Source organism: Camelus bactrianus, chromosome 3 (genome assembly GCF_048773025.1).
Source record: "Camelus bactrianus isolate YW-2024 breed Bactrian camel chromosome 3, ASM4877302v1, whole genome shotgun sequence".
In the NCBI taxonomy this organism is placed as follows: domain Eukaryota; kingdom Metazoa; phylum Chordata; class Mammalia; order Artiodactyla; family Camelidae; genus Camelus; species Camelus bactrianus.
Genome location: NC_133541.1, coordinates 81,674,734 through 81,693,087, shown reverse-complemented (window position 1 = coordinate 81,693,087; position 18,354 = coordinate 81,674,734). Strand labels below are relative to the sequence as shown.

The 18,354-nt window shown below is 35.7% G+C and overlaps 1 protein-coding gene across 5 annotated transcripts in view; it reads right to left on the bottom strand.

Moving 5' to 3' along the window:
- The window catches only part of COMMD10 (COMM domain containing 10), a 161,249-nt gene that overhangs the window by 20,940 nt on the left and 121,955 nt on the right, over nt 1–18,354 (bottom strand). The window lies entirely within an intron of this gene.

Below are 18,354 nucleotides of genomic sequence, written 5' to 3'. Positions count from 1 at the left end.
CTGCTCAATAAACAGTCTTGAATATTATAATCAACTTCTTTTTAATCAAAACTAGTCATATTGGCAAATCAGGTAGTACTGAGAAATATACTTCATTATGGCAGTTTTCTTTTTATGCGTGCTTTTAATCAGTTTTGGATGCAGGTGTACTTTGAAAAGAAAAGCAACAAATTTCTGTGGGCTACTGATGTCTCTAAAGTAAGAACTGGTTTTGCTAGAAAAAAGTAAAAGACAAAAATGAAATCAAATTTCGTTAAGTCTCCATGAAGCAATTCATGAACAAAAGCAGTCTAACTCTCCTAAAGAAAAATTAAAAAAAAAAAAAATAAAAGCAGTCTTACTGATTTGTTGATAATTTCTAACTTTCACAAAGAGAATATGTTTCATGTCCTCCTATTTTTGGATTGTTTAATGAAAAAACATATAGTACTTACACCATAAATAAACCAGAACCATGTAAATGAAAATATTTCCTTATTCTCTTCTAAACACTTAAAATAGCAAACTTTCTTTCAAAATACAATTATGAACAATATGACATTAAAGCCTGGGATTTAATTTTAAGTCGTATTCTTTTTTCAAAAATTAATTAATTAAAAGGAGGTTATAAAAAAAAAATCAACCTGTCCATTTTAGCAGATAGTTAATTTACTTGTGCAAACTGGCTATTGCTTTGCATGACTATTAATATAATACACGATTTTTTCTTTTTACTGAATCTTGCCTAAAACAAGACAGTGAAGTTCTTGTAATAATCCCCATTAAAGTACATTAGGTTTACTTCTTTTAATATTGCTAAGTTAAAATTTACCAATCAATATACTGACATACCATGCTCCTTTTGAAAATAAAATAGGTTAATAAAATGGGTTAAAACTGAGGATTGAATATATCAAAATAATCCATTTGTTACCATGAAAGAAAAGTACCACTTAAACAAGTTCTTCTTAAATAGGATGACTAACAATAAACAGTGCCCAAGAAATTGCTCCAAAGTCAGTATCTTTGATTTGTTTTCTTAGAGGAAAAAATGAACTCACGAAGGTTAATGCTAAATAAATGGCTTTTACAAACTCATTAAGCACTATAAACATTCAGCATAGTCTCCTCCTTTTAAAATATGTTGATACGTTTCCATTAAATAGTTTCATCATCTTCTAAGTTCTCTTAATTTTAAATCCGTAGTTTTAAGAGAAAATAGATCATAATGGTAAATGAGGACATATTTACCTATTTCCCTTCCCTTTAAATTCCACACAGAATATATTTTTAAAAAGAAGAAACAGTAAGAGCACAGGAAAATAAGAAAGAACACCACTGCAGACCAGAAAATTGGAGGAAGTTCTAAACTAAAAATCAGAGGAGACTGACTAAGAGAAAAAAAATCAAATTAGAGAAAACTGAGGCTAAAATACGCAACAGAGAAGCTACCGTAAAGGCCCTGAGAGACACAAAACTCAAACTCATTGGTCTATAAATAACAAAAGCACAAGTATATTTTCTCAAATGTGATTTCTAAGTATGGAGAGTCTCAGAGTGAACAGTGGGATGAAAGAAATAGAACAAGGTAGCAGGCAATTTATGGGGGAGTCCCAAACCCAGAGGACACACTCCAGCAACAGGGAATACGCTGCCCAGCTGTACTCCGTCCTTTTGCCCTGCAGTCACTGGATGAAGGCTTCTGTCATAAGAATCTTATTACCCCCAAGAGGGCTGGATTCTCATCTGGGCTGAGGAGTAAATACTCTCCAGCCACAAAAACTCCTCCATGTATGCTTTCAACTATACACACTAGCGATCAAGAATCACCACTCATTTGAAGGAAAATTAGCAACAATCTCATTAAATTTAAACTGAAGGAACACACCATTCAGGTAAAATAAAAGAAACAAAAAACTTCAAATATAATCGACATTCTCAGTGATATGAAAAGATAGTACATCAACAACAAAAGAAAAGGCTATTGTGAAAAAGAGTTCTACAAAACTAAAAACATGCCTGATAAAACAATGATAAAACAAAGCCTAAAAAAATGGGCTGATAATTTAAAGGTCCCAGCTAAAGATCAAATTACTGAGCTAGACAAGAAAGAAAGTCACCATAACCCAATACAGAATGAGGAAAACATAAAGAAAAAAATGGAAGATTCAGATGCTCCAGTAGCTACCTAATAGAATGATAAAACAGAGAGAACTGGGTGAAAAGTGATCAGAGAAATAAAGATTTCCCTTAGCTAGAGATAGATTCAGGGGATGAGACACCTATAGAACACTAACAATTAAAAACAGATACTAATCACATCCTAGTGTAATATCAGAACTCCATGGATACAAATTTCAAAATCTTGTGGGGGAGGGGAGGTTGGGTGGAGAGACGGAGGGAGAAAACGATTCTTTACAAAGGTATAAAAAACATACTGATATCAGAATTCTTTTTAGCAAAATCAGATAACGTAAGTCAATAAAGCAGAATCTTCAAAATTCTCAGGTAAAATTTATGTAGAATTCTGTCAAGCCCAATTAGCAATCAAGTGAGAGATTAAATACACATTTTTAGTCATGCAAAGACTCAGACTAGCTCAACACATTCAGGTACAATCTAAAAATATTACTAAATGATCAATTCCAGTAAAACAAACAAAATCAAAGAGGAAGATGTAAAATACAAGAAATTGTGATGCGAGAGAGACGGAGAAGATGGCGGAGTAGAAGGACTCTCGCAGGTCACCCTCTCCCACAAATACACCAAGACCCACATCTACAGACCCATTCAGCCAACCAGAGCACCTGTGGAACTCCGACAGAACATCGCCCTCTTCAAAAGATAAAGACGCCAAAAATCTGGTAGGAGAAAAGGAAAAAAGAAAGAACAAAAGGCAAAGCAGCGCGGGACGGGTCCCGCGGGGAGGGAGCGGCAAAGGAGGACTGGCGCTCGCTCGCTGGGTCTCCCCTCTCCAACTGAGAGGCCAGCGGGACGGAGGGGAAGCCTCCGAGGTTCGGATCTGTACAGAGCAGCCCTTGACTAACAGAACTAAGTTAAAGGGGCACAGAGCGTCCCCCCGACACCCAGCCTGAGACGCGGGCCGGCAGCCGCGGGCAGGGCCAGGCTGCACAAGCCGGGCGGAGGATGGAAGTGGCTGCACGGAGGCAGCCCCGGGGGAACGCAAGGGGCTGCGCGCTGTGGCTGTGGGTGCACAGGGCAGAACAACCTGGGCCCTCCATAAAACAGCAAGGTTGATGTGCTCTTGGGGGAAGGGTGCACACCCATCTCTGAAAACCCGCGAAAGTTTTCGGGGGAAGAGAGGCGGGGCTCAGGCACAGCCGCCATATCCTCCGCGCTTAGCACTCAAGCGGGGGCGGGGGCGAAACCTGCATCCGCACCGAAGGGCTCAGCAGCCTCAAAGGCCAGACTGAGACTGGCCTGCAGCCCGGGGCAGATAGGATCCTTCCATCCTGGTCCCTCAGAGAACTTGCTCCACAAAGACAAACAAGGAGCTGGGTTTTGGCTTGGAGCAGGGACAGGGCTGTCCCTCGGTCTTCCCCGAGCCCACCTGCGGAGCGCCGACCAGGGCAGAGCGCCGGCCAGGGCGGAGCGCGCAGCCGCACAGAGCAGCGGAGCTACCGGCGGCGGCGCACGTAGAGCGAGAGCGGCCCCCCGCCTTTCGGGCAGGAACACAGCCCCTGACCGAGGTGCTGGGAGTGGGCACCACCCGCCCTCCTACCCGGCCAGTCTGCAACATCTAACTGCGGCATCCGGAGGGGCAGCGACCCGCCCGCCCACAGCAGAGAGCTGCACCTGACCCAGTGTTAGGAGGAGGCGCGATCTGCTTGCCTACAGGTGCTGGGAGCAGCACAGAAGAGGGCGCCAACAGAGGGCCTCTGAAAATAGCAAGCTGAGCTTCCAAAACAGGAGGAAGACAGAAAGACTTCACATTAAAAGCACACAGACTCCAGGAGAACACCGACAAACCCCACCCCACCCCCTTTTTTTTTAAATCTGTTTTTACCTGTTCTATTTTCTATTACTCTCTTAATCTTTACTTCTTAATTCATTTCTATTTCTCTTGGGTTTTGATGTCCTGCTATTGATTAGACACAGGTTTCAAATACATCTATTCATCTCCCCCCCCTTTTTTTGTAAAGGTTTCAAAAGGACGTCTCAACCCGATTAATACTCTGCTTCAACTCACTCTTCTATTATTCATTATACACTGTTTTCAAACCCTCTTTCTCCCTTCTTTTAAAATTCTTTCTCTCTCTCTCTTATTTTTTTTTCTTTTTTTCCTAAGTTCTATTCCTAAATAGGCATCAGATAGATAAAATCCTTAAGGACCAAAATAAACAACTGATACTCCATAAACCACAGTGCCAAAGAGGTATGAGCAAGATGAAGAAGCAGAAAAACGTTTCCCAAATAAAAGAACAAGAGAAATCCCCTGAAAGAAAGATAACGAAATAGACATTGATAGCCTACTAGATCAAGATTTCAAAAAAGGAGTGATCGAATTGCTGAAGGAATTAAAAGAGATAGTGTTTAGAGATATAAAATATGTCAAAAATGAAATTGAAGCTATAAAGAAGAGCCAAGTAGAATGGGTAAACTCATTGACAGAGATGAGGAATGATCTAATAGCTGTGCAAAGCCGACTAGATAATGCAGAGGAACGAATTAGTGATCTAGAAGACAGGGCAATAGAAAGCACCCATTCAGAAGAACTACAAGAGAAGCAAATAAAAAATAATGAAAATAGCATAAGGGACCTATGGGATAATATAAAGCGTCCCAATCTTCGCATAACAGGGGTCCCAGGAGAAGAAAGATCAAAGGGGATTGAAAAGGTTTTTGAAGAAATCATGACTGAAAACTTCCCAAACTTAAAGAAGGAATCAGATATCCAAGTACAGGAAGCTTAGAGGGTCCCAAACAGGAAGAACCCAAATAGACCCACACCAAGACATATCATAATCAAGATGGCCAGAGTCAAGGATAAAGAAATGATTCTAAAGGCAGCAAGAGAAAAGCAAAGAGTAAGTTACAAGGGAACCCCCATAAGGCTCTCAGCTGATTTCTCTACACAAACGCTACAGGCCAGAAGGGAGTGGCAAGATATATTCAAAGCCCTGAATGAAAAAAAGATGCAGCCTAGGATCCTTTATCCAGCAAGGCTATCCTTGAGGATAGAAGGAGAAATAAAGAGTTTCACAGACAAAAAAAAGCTGCAGGAGTTTAGCAACACTAAACCCATGCTAAAAGAAATATTGAAAGGGCTATTCTAAATAGAAAAGCAGCAAGATGCTACAGAAATGAGAAACACACAACTGGAAAGGTGATAACTCATGAATTACAAATAAAGTAAACATGAAATTATAAAAGAAGACATACAAATCACTGAGAGTGGGAGAGGGAGGCAGGGAAATACAGAATATTTTTTTCTTTCTTTTTTAAATTTTTTTAAGAGTAGGATGGGTTTGAGATCATGTTACTATCAGTTTAATAAAAACAGTTATAGTAATGGGTTGACAGATTTACAAAAAAGGGTAACCACAAGCCAAAAATTTACAAAGGAGTCACAAAAATTAAATAAAATCCATGATAATACAAAGGAAAATTACCAAACCACAAAAGGAAGAAGAAAGGAACAAAAAGGATATACCAATTCAACTGCAAAGATAAGTTCAAAATGGCAATAAACACACATCTATCATTAATTACTGTAAATGTTAATGGACTAAATGCTCCAGTCAAAAGACACAGAGTGGCAGACTGGATAATAAAGCAAGAACTTTCAATATGCTGCATACAAGAGACCCACTTTAGGGAGAAGGACACATATAGATTGAGAGTGAAAGGATGGAAAAGGATATTCCATGCAAATGGAAAAGCCAAAAAAGCAGGTGTTGCAGTACTGATTTCAGACAAAATAGACTTTAAAAGAAAGGCCATAAAGAAAGATAAAGAAGGACATTTTATAATGATTAAAGGAGTGATACAAGATGAGGATATTACACTCGTTAATATATATGCACCCAATATAGGAGCACCTAAGTACATATAAGAATTACTAACAGAGATAAAGGGGGATATTGATGGGAATACAATCATAGTTGGAGATTTTAACACTGCATTAACATCACTAGACAGATCTTCCACACAGAAAATAAACAAGGCAACAGAGAAATTAAATACTACAATAGAAAAACTAGATTTGGTGGATATTTTCAGAGCATTACACCCCCCAAAAATAGGATATACATTCTTTTCAAGTGTACATGGAACATTTTCCAGGATCGATCATGTACTTGGGCACAAAAGAAACCTCAACAATTTTAAGAAGATAGAAATTATCTCAAGCATCTTTACCGACCACAATGCCATGAAACTGGAAATCAACAACAGAGAAACAAAGGAGAAAAAAAGGAAAGCATGGAGATTAAACAACATGTTATTGAAAAAACAATGGATCAATGAGGAAATCAAAGCTGAAATTACAAAATACCTTGAGACAAATGATAATGAAAGCACAACCACTCAAAACCTATGGGACACAGCAAAGGCAGTGCTAAGAGGGAAGTTTATAGCGATACAGGCCTTCCTCAAAAAAGAACAATCTCAAAGAAACAATTTAACACACCACCTGAATGAATTAGAAAAAGAAGAACAAAAAGCCCCAAAAAGCAGCAGAAGGAAGGAAATAATAAAGATCAGAGAGGAATTAAATACAATAGAGATTAACAAGACCATAGAAAAAAATCAACCAAACCAAAAGCTGGTTTTTTGAAAAAGTAAATAAAATCGACAAACCTCTGGCCAAACTCACAAAGAAGAAAAAAGAGAGAGCACAAATTAGCAAAATAAGAAAGGAAAATGGAGAAATGACAACAAACAAAATAGAAATACAGAATATCATACGAGAATATTATGAAAAACTATATGGAACCAAACCAACTTTCTGGAACATACTGTCCACCAAAACTGAATCAAGAAGAATCTGAACACTTGAACAATCTGATCACTAGAAAGGAAATAGAAATAGCAATTAAAAACCTCCCTACAAATAAAAGTCCAGGACCGGACGGCTTCACCGGGGAATTCTACCAAACATACAAAGAAGAACTCATACCAGTCCTTCTCAAACTCTTCCAGACGATTGAAAAGGAGGGAATACTCCCAAACTCATTCTATGAAGCCACCATCACCCTGATACCAAAACCAGGCAAAGACACTACAAAAAAAGAGAATTATAGGCCAATATCACTGATGAACATAGACGCCAAAATCCTCACCAAAATATTAGCAAATAGAATCCAACAACACGTAAAAAAGATTATACGTCATGACCAAGTGGGGTTCATCCCAGGGACACAAGGCTGGTTCAACATACGCAAATCCATCAGTGTAATACATCACATCAACAAGAGAAAGGACAAAAACCACATGATCATCTCAGTCGATGCAGAAAAAGCATTTGATAAAATTCAACACCCATCTATGATAAAAACTCTCGCCAAAGTGGGTATAGAGGGAACATATCTCAACATAATAAAAGCTATATATGACAAACTTACAGCCAGCATAGTACTCAACGGTGAAAAACTCAAAAGCTTCCCATTAAAATCTGGGACAAGACAAGGATGCCAACTCTCACCACTCCTATTCAACATAGTCCTGGAAGTCCTAGCCACAGCAGTCAGGCAAGAGAAAGAAATAAAAGGGATCCAAATTGGAAAAGAAGAGGTAAAAGTGTCATTATATGCTGATGACATGTTACTATATATAGAAAACCCTAAAAGGTCTACACAAAAGCTACTAGAGCTGATTGAAGAATTCAGCAAGGTAGCAGGTTACAAAATTAACGTTCAAAAGTCAGTTGCATTTCTTTACACTAAGGATAAATCAACAGAAGAAGAAAGTAAAGAAACAATCCCCTTTAAAATAGCACCCAAAGTAATAAAATATCTGGGAATAAATCTAACCAAGGAGGTGAAAGAATTATACACAGAAAACTATAAACCATTGATGAAGGAAATTAAAGAAGACTTTAAAAAATGGAAAGATATTCCATGCTCTTGGATTGGAAGAATCAATATTGTTAAAATGGTCACACTGCCCAAGGCAATCTACAGATTTAATGCAATCCCTATCCAATTACCCAGGACATATTTCACAGAACTAGAACAAATCATAATAGAATTCATATGGAACCATCAAAGGCCTAGAATTGCCAAAGCATTACTGAAGAGAAAGAAAGAGGCTGGAGGAATAACTCTCCCAGACTTCAGACAATATTACAGAGCTACAGTCATCAAGACAGCATGGTATTGGTACCAAAACAGACATATAGACCAATGGAACAGAATAGAGAGCCCAGAAATGAACCCACAAACTTTTGGTCAACTCATCTTCGACAAAGGAGGCAAGAATATACATTGGAATAAAGACAGTCTCTTCAGCAAATGGTGTTGGGAAAACTGGACAGCAGCATGTAAAACAGTGAAGCTAGAACACTCCCTTACACCATATACAAAAATCAACTCAAAATGGATTAAAGACTTAAACATAAGACAAGATACAATAAACCTCCTAGAGGAAAACATAGGCAAAACATTATCTGACATACGTTTAAAAAATTTTCTCCTAGAAGAAATAAAAGCAAGAATAAACAAATGGGACCTAATGAAATTTACAAGCTTCTGCACAGCAAAGGAAACCAGAAATAAAACAAGAAGAAAACCTACAGAATGGGAGAAAATTTTTGCAAGTGAAACCGACAAAGGCTTGATATCCAGAATATATAAGGAGCTCATAAGACTCAATAAGAAAAAAATAAACAACCCAATCCAAAAATGGGCAGAAGACCTAAACAAGCAATTCTCCAAGGAAGACATACAAATGATCAAAAGGCACATGAAAAAATGCTCCATATCACTAATTATCAGAGAAATGCAAATCAAAACTACAATGAGGTATCACCTCACACCAGTCAGAATGGCCGTCATTCAAAAATCCACAAATGACAAATGCTGGAGAGGCTGTGGAGAAAGGGGAACCCTCCTACACTGCTGGTGGGAATGCAGTTTGGTGCAGCCACTATGGAAAACAGTGTGGAGATTCTTCAAAAGACTAGGACTAGACTTACCATAATGACCCAGGAATCCCACTCCTGGGCTTGTATCCAGAAGGAAATCTACTTCAGGATGACACCTGCACCCCAATGTTCATAGCAGCACTATTTACAATAGCCAAAACATGGAAACAGCCTAAATGTCCATCAACAGGTGACTGGATAAAGAAGCTGTGGTATATTTATACAATGGAATACTACTCAGCCATAAAAACCGACAACATAATGCCATTTGCAGCAACATGGATGCTCCTGGAGAATGTCATTCTAAGTGAAGTAAGCCAGAAAGAGAAAGAAAAATACCATATGAGATCGCTCATATGTGGAATCTAAAAAACAAAAACAAAAACAAACAAACAAACAAAAACAAAGCGTAAATACAGGACAGAAATTGACTCACAGACAGAGAATACAGACTTGTGGTTACCAGGGGGGTGGAGGGTGGAAAGGGATAGACTGGGATTTCAAAATTGTAGAATAGACTACACTGTATAGCACAGGGAAATATACACAAAATGTTATGATAACTCACAGAGAAAAAAATGTGACAATGAGTGTGTATATGTCCATGAATAACTGAAAAATTGTGCTGAACACTGGAATTTGACACAACATTGTAAAATGATTATAAATCAATAAAAAATGTTAAAAAAAAAGTTGCATTTTGTGAGGAAATTTTCTATACTTACTCGGCTTCATGTGTGAACTTTTCTAATTAAAGCATATAGGGAAGTTCTTGGCAAATACTAAGCAATAATATTTGTTTAATGAATCAATAAATGGATATTGAAAAAAAATTGTGATGTGTAAAAGCAGTAAAACTAAACTTACTAATTTACTAGTTTAGTTTTACTAAATTTAATAATTATTGATATGCATGATGTTAAAAAGAAATGATCTAAAATTAAAGTACAAAAGTATTTTAGAATGACTGTCAGGGAGGAAGAAATACATTTACACTAAAAAACTCTAGACATTGTTAGAAAAGAATGACAACATTCAGTAAGAGGAAAGCTTTTTGACATCCTCAAAATATTCCTTTTATTCATTTATACAGAGATGCCTGATAATGGACAAATGATCTAATTTCTGTGCCTTTAAATTTAATATTAATTTGGTTTTATTCAGATATATCCATATCTTGACATCAATTAATCCTAACTGGTGTGTAAACATCACCATTATATTGTTTCTAGAGGTGCTGAACCCTCTCTGAAACAAATTACACAAAAAATGGTTATAAAGATGGTTTTGAATGTCTTATATAGAATGGAACCAAATAATGAAATCAGGTATATGAAAGTGTAACTCAGAAAGTTTCAGTATTAATTCTTGGAAAATTACTTCTCTCAAAGTTCAGATGACCAGAGAATCTTTACCGTGGAATTGTACTATGTAAAAAAAGTCCATATGTGAGAATATTCAAATTGTCTGTCGCAACTGTTGTGTTTGGAGTTAACCTGAATCCATCACAATAGTCTTCATTTTGTTCAGTAAGTAAATTTGACATCTTATTTTTCTTCCTGAGAAATTTGCTAATTTTGAAAAGAACCGGTATTTACAAAAAAGAACACAAAGTCCTAAACTAGCACCATGATTGTAGGCAGAGGGCCTGCTGCTAAGAATGCTCATGAACGTTAATTTTGAAGGTCTAAATGAGCCTTCAATTTACAAAGTACTCATTAAGAGCAAGCCAAGCATGAAAAGCCATTTTGTCTTCACTATTGTACTAAAATGCCCTCTTGCGCACTTCCCTTTCACCAATTTCAGATGAAGATAAATAAACGTTTCTATGGTACAGGGCATCTGGAAATGGGTTAATACCTAAGTTAAAAATATTAAACAGAAGAAAAAAGAAGAGTATCTTTCTGCTCAGTAGACAACAACAAGCTATGTATTTACAGTATCTATAAAATAGGGTCTTTCCAAGATCTAAAAAACTTGTTTTTATCTTGTTCCTAATGTCACAGTGCGACAGAGGGGGTTAAATGCCCATCCTTTGACTTCTTGAAATACAAAACAAAGGACCACCAATTAAGACTCTTCAGATCTCAAACATCACAAGGATGCACGGGAATGGTAATTTCTATAGCACCCAAAGTGTAAAACATAGAAGTCTATTATAGATTAAAACCAATACACAAATTATGCTTCAGCATAATCTTGCCCAAGTTTACTGACATTCAGGAACAGGTATAATATATTCTTCATACTCTTAATAATTCCAAAATGAATAGAAGTTGGAAACTACCACTGAAGTTTCCATTAGTCTCCAAGGTCAGTGTCATTCAGTGATACAAGATCATTTTGGACTTTACAACAGTACGGTTAACTTTCATTACATTTTAGATTCTTTCTTCTGATCATATATCCATCTAGAAGCTAGGTACAGCATTTTAATCAAGTAAAATATTATGGACTTGCCACCCTTGGGGTATTTTTCAAATGCTTTTGGAAACTTTTATAGAAGGTAATTTCAGTCATGCATATTTGGACTAATTTATTTAGCTGAGAATGAATACAAAAATAGCTCCATATGCATACCCATGAAAATTTAAGGAAATGAGAAAAATTAAGATTGGGTTTAACTGCAATGTTTCTGAACACTGCAACTCAATTCACATTACTAAATGTTTTAAAGACAAGAAATATGTTCTTTTCCACTTAGTGAGATCAACATTTCTCAGTGCTTTAACAGAGCATTCTATATCTCTTTCAGGCAAAAAATGCAACCCAAGAGGCTAAATAAATCTGAATTTGCAGTTAGCACATATATACACACTATTAAATATCAGTGCTAGCTTATGCTATCATTAAATTCAAAGTAAGATTATGAAATATAAAGACTAATTGTTCCTAAATCATATCCCACTAATATATTAGCAAATGAAAACATCTTGGGAGAAAAACGCAGTTTCTGGTAGATTTCTAAGACTGGGCTACCAAAGGTGAATTACTCTTGAAAATAGAATCTGCTCCCATTTGTGAAAAATCTGTAAAATGGGAAACAAATACTTAATGAACAATCAAAATGATAAGAACATAACAAATTTAAGCATTTGTAATAATTTGAGGGCTTCAGAAACAATGGACAAACATAATAATGAAAACAGCTTTCATCAGTCTTCTTGCCTACGTGATAGCATTAACTAGGAGCTCTGTGTACCCCGTTATGTTTGGACATAGGCAAGCTTCACTTTAGGCAAGAGCTGTCGTGAGCACGTGGGAAGCCAGCTGTCAGGCTGCAGCCCCTCAAAGACCAGATAGTGTAGACTTACTGGTAGAGTGCCAAGACGAACAACAGAAACCTTACTCCTTCCCATGCTGTTCATTCCCTTTCTTCGCAGACTAGGCTCTGGTTTCTGGCCTGGGGATGGAGAAGTAGGGGGAAGGGAGCCAACTGTTCTAGGTTCATGGACAGACCTTTAATTAATCTTCCTGCCCTTCTTTATATTTGGCAGATTCTCAGTCCAGACGTCCTTTCGGGTTCAGGCAGGCTGATCCGTTTCCTCTCACTTCTTCTCTAGCCTCCTCATAGCTTGTTGCATCAGTCATCTCACTCCCATCTTTTCTTCTCTCAGTAATTTCTTGAAACTTTAAAATAGCAGTGAGTCTCTGATTTTCTTTGCTGCAGGTTTCTATTCCTTTATGTGCTTCTATGCTTCTATTTTAGTAAGGTCTCAGGAGGGACAAGAAATCAACATGTACACTCAGGCCTCCATCTTATAAGAGGCAGCGTTACTTTTTAAACTTTTTAACCAGACTACTTCCCCCTAGTGCATATAACTGTACACAAAAATCTTACCTGCTAACTTGTAGAACAGCTAACCTTTCTGAGATCTAACTTAAAAACTTCACAGCATTTCAATTTAAGATAAGTTGTCTATGGATGGGAAATCATTTATTTTAATACCTGAAGGGTAATAAGTTACGGTTACTATACCCAATGCTTAATTAAGAATACCTAATCCATCTAGCGAATCGCAAAAAGATTCTCAGTTTCTGTGACAAGTTCAAAGGATTCTTTACAAACCAAAAGATAAAATGTACTTTTTCCAACTACCTCAGCAATTGAAAAATTATCAATTTGCTGCAAGATAATGTGATCTAGATGTTTGAAAGTAAAAATTCTGCTTCCCCCCCCCCAAGAAGGCACTGAGTAAAAAGGATCAACTACATTAACATATGGAAGTTTGGGGGAATATAAATTATCATTATTCATAAAATCAAATTTGAAAAAGCAGCAATAATATAATCCTTAAAAATTCTGGAAGCAGATACTAACTTTATGGCAAACATACCACTGAATAACAAATATGATTGTAAAGTGACTTATGTGAATCACAACTAATTGAATCATTATGTTGATTTATTACTTTACAGCCACAGTCTCATTGTTGGTTCATAAAATCATATGTGGAACTGGTCTCTAGCCAAGAATCCCCAAAGAACAGAAATATAAGAAGAAGCACAAGTCATATAAAGGCAACTTAAATCTGTACTATATTATACACTTTATGTTTAAGATTTTAATTAGCTATAGAAAGAGAATAAGATTTTTAAAAATTACAAGACAGTACAGTTTATTGGATATAAACCCGCAGAACGTCTCAGCCATGCTGGCATTATCTTTTATTCTTTTAGAATTCAAATTTCATGTACTGGAGGAGGAGGGCCATGGTGGGGGTGTGGATAAATGACCTCAACTATCTTTCCTGATTTCTAAATTCTCTAATCGATTCCACATTTCAACTTTTTTTTTTTTTTTTTACTAATACTTGAATACTTGACTTCCATAACAAATAAGCTAACTTTTTTATTTATATCACGGTAACTTCAAAATCCTATGTTAAACAAATGTGCTTAGATTAAAATCCCCTCTTAATAGTAAAATGAGCACTAGAAAATCAGACTGCAGTTTGCCATGGCCAAGCCATCTGATTTACCCAGATGTCTGACAGATAAAAGGCATAAATGCTAACACGCAATAATCACTGGAATGATGTTTGGGAACCTACTTAACTGCTATCATAAAACAAAAAGTAAATAATTTTTCAATAAAAAGTAAGTACTTACTGGTAATTATTTATATATTTGGAAAAGCCCTAACCACAGGAGTCCTAAATACACCAAAGTAAAGAGTATATGTGGTAAAAATTGCGACTTTAAAGGAAGAAGATAGTTGGTAACCTGGCTTCGAAGTGAACTGATTAAAGTAGTCCAATAAATATTCTCTCACTAAAAACAATTTTAAAAATTGCTAAAGACAGTTTTATTGACATTTTACACAACATAAATTGTAAAAGTGGATATTGTACTACTTCGGGTTGTTATCTTAGTGCTGTTTTTAAAGTTTGATGGGAAAGTAAAGAAAAATAAGATTATCTGCACAGCTAGGCCACAACAGTTCTGAAGTGGCTTTAACAAGGACCTCTATTAAAATTTTTCTATGCTCAGAGCTACTCCAAAAGATTCTGAAAATATTTAGGCCAGGGGCAGATATATTAAAACAAATGAAACAAAATTATACCAACAAAAACAAAAGTGCATAATGTTATTCCGATGCCTAAATAGGGTCTGACACAAACCAGTCTACTTTCTCATGTCATCCTTTACCTTTCTCAAGTCTTTGTTGTAAGAATCTTTATTCTTTGTCCATCATCCAGTTTACCTCCCTAACTTCCCATTAAACTTTTTCTAATTATTCTTCACAGGGTTGCCTTGCAGTTCATCTATATCAAAACTGAAACTTTCAATGTTGCCCCAAAGCTACACTGAAGTCATTTTATGCACTATAAAATTTTATTTAAGGAGAAGTCAAGGTCACAGAGGGATAACTGTTTAGTGAAAATTCTGAGCGAGCACACGGAATTACAGAGTATATGGAAAAATACTCAAGTTTTGATCCTTTATGCATTTAAAAAAGCAATATAGGACCAAGAGCATGAGATTTTGGTGAAAAGCAGCGCAGGCGAACTCAAAGCTGTATCAGATTTTAATACCACAAGATGTATTGGTTTGGAACTCAACAATCTGAAAAAAAAAATCTGATAATCCTTTGGTCAAAAGCAATCTCTCAGTGATAAGGAAGTCTTCATCAGTTATTATAAGGGATCTCTTGCAGTGGCCTTTCACGGTATCCCTCTTTTGGGCTAAATAAATCATGTGGCCTAGAAATAGATATACTGTGGTTCAGTTTGAAATTCATGTTTCCAATCTCTGCCTTTTACATTTTTGAAAATGCTTATAATGCTTTTCCAACAGACTTCATTTTATTTTAATAATTTCTAATTTCTTACCTATTCTGTAATTAGTAAGCTCACTGAATAGCATAATAACTACTGATTTTATGATGCTAACGTACACAATATACCAACCTTCAGACTATGCATGCATATTAATAAAATGCATTATACTTTAGAAGTTGCCTTGAGTACAATTTTAACTGAATCAGACTTCTGTCTTTGTTTTTCACTCTTTATATCCAAACCTAAAACTTTTTACTCTAGCTCAAATGCATTAAAATTATATCTCAACAGAATTCAATTTTTCTGATAACTAGGTAATCACTTTTAAAACTTAAATCACTACATGGTGGAGGTTATTGGGAAACTGGATACTTAAATAATTCCAGGAAACCTATCTCATTCTTGATTGTTCTGAAACCTAATTAATAGTAAAATAGTCTTTAGATTGTTTTTCTTTTGACCTTACCCTCAAATACAGATTAAAGAAAAAGTTCATAAAATTTTATTTTTGATGCAGAGGAATACTCTAACATTAAAAGGATAATTTAAGAGCCATAAATAATCCCCCCTTTTTAAAAAATAAAGATCCCAAATTAAGTTGTCCAAGATATGAACAGATTAGAAGGTCAAGTAAACAAGACAAATCTGAGTTTGTTTCGAGCTGAGAGGTTTCTTTCAAAATATGTCAGTTCTTGCAGAAAACATATAATGTGTGATACTATTCCAAAACACCATTTGTAAATGGTCTAATTTGTAGATTGCTCATCCCACATATAATAAGTTTTCTGAGAGGTAAGGAAAGAGTTGGAGAACATTTATTGGGCTGAGTGACTAACATCATCATAAATCACAAATTTACAAATTGGAAAATAGAAAATTCTTTTTTTTTTTAATCAAAGTATAGTTGATTTACAAAGTTATTTAGTTTCAGGTGTACAGCACAGTGATTCAGCTATACACACACACACACACATATATACATATTCTTTTTTCAGATTCTTTTCCATTATAGGTTATTACAAGATATTGAATATAGTTCCCTATGCTATACAGTAGGTCCTTGTTGCTTATCTGTTTCATATATAGTAGTTTGTATCTGCTAATCCCAAACTCCTAATTTATCCCTGCCCCCACCTTCCCCTTTGGTAACCTTAAGTTTGTTTTCTATGTCTCTGAGTCTATTTCTGTTTTGTAAATAAGTTCATTTGTATTTTTTTTTAGATTCCACATATAAGTGATATCATATGATATTTATCTTCTGTCTGACTTACTTCACTTTGTATGATAATTTCTAGGTCTATCCATGTTGTTGCAAATGGCATTATTTCATTCTTTTTTATGGCTGAGTAATATTCCATTTTTTATATATACCATATCTTCTGTATCCAGTCACCTGTCAACAGGCATTTAGGCTCCTTCCATGTTTTGGCTACTATAAGCAGTGCTGCTATGAATATTGGGGTGCATGCATCTTCTCAAATCAGAGCTTTCATCTTTTTCGAATATATGCCCAGGAGTGGGATTGCTGAATCATATGGTAACTCTATTTTTAGTTTTTTAAGGAACCTCCATACTGTTCTCCATAGTAGATGCACCAATTTCCATTCCCATCAACAGTATAGGGAGAGTTCCCTTTTCTCCACACTCTCTCCAGCATTTATTATTCGTAGACTTTTTAATCATGGCCATTCTGACCAGTGCAAAGCGATACCTCACTGTAGTTTTCATCTGCATTAGAACAATTCCTTTTTAAAAAGTCTTCGTCTGGCTATTAAATAAAAAAGAAAAATGTACAATTTGTTTTCTTTAACTTCATGGTTAGTTCAAGCCTTCTGACTGAGGGAATCTTATAAAAATGAGAAAATCTTTAAACAAATACATTATGTGAGGAGTTATTTGGTGAATCTGAGAATTTAAACTAGGTAAATAAAATGATTAAATTTGCCTTTGGGGAAAAATCAAGTATTTGCAGAGCACCTGTCATATGCCTAACTACTTCGTAAGACTATGGTATTTCCTAAATTACAATGTGTGAAAACTGGGGGAATATCTTCTGCCTTATAGAAAATGTATTTTCTCCAACTGATATCAAGTGAAAACTCCCAAGTAAAAGATTTCTGGCTGGAATATCAATTAGTTAAGTTTCCTACTTGACAGTTTAAACAGTTTACTTGACAACATTATTTGATTCTAAAAAGGCTGACATACAGTATAGTGTACATAAATCAGGAAATGCCTAATACTACATGTATTATAATACTGGGGCATGGAGAAAGGACACTTACCTACTTACGTACTTATCTAATTAATCTTTTTTATTTCATGTAAAAATGAGTATACTGAGTATGCTGTACACATGATATATATATCATTTTATATACATATAAATTATATACATATGGAGGGTGCATACTCCTAAATTTTTATTTATAGGGTATACAATCAAAGAAGGCTGGAATAAAATAAGAAAAATTTCCAACAATAACCCTGGAGAATATTTCACAACATTAGAATGTAATTATTTCTGAAATAGGGCACAGAAAGTAGGAACCAGGAAGGAAAAGATGGAGAAATAGATCAAATAAAAAAGATCACACTAAAATTAAAAATTTCTTTTCCGCAAAAAATGCCTTAAGGTAGTTAGAAAGCAAGCCACAGAGTGAGAAACAATATTTTCAACAACAATTAACAAAGGGCTGGTATCTAGAATATCTACAAATCAATACAAAAAATAGACAACTTGCTGGGTAAATGGACAAGAGAACTGAAAAGTCACATTATATAAGTGGATGTCTAAAAATCAGTAACATGACAAAAAGTGCTCAAATCATTAATAATCAGAGAAATGCATACCAGAAGTTCAATGTGATACCTCTCTACAAACTCACCAGAATGGCTGAAATTAAACACACTGACAATACCAAGTTTTGGAGAAGATATGCAGCAATCCCAACTCTCATTCACATCTGGTGAGTGGTAAACAAA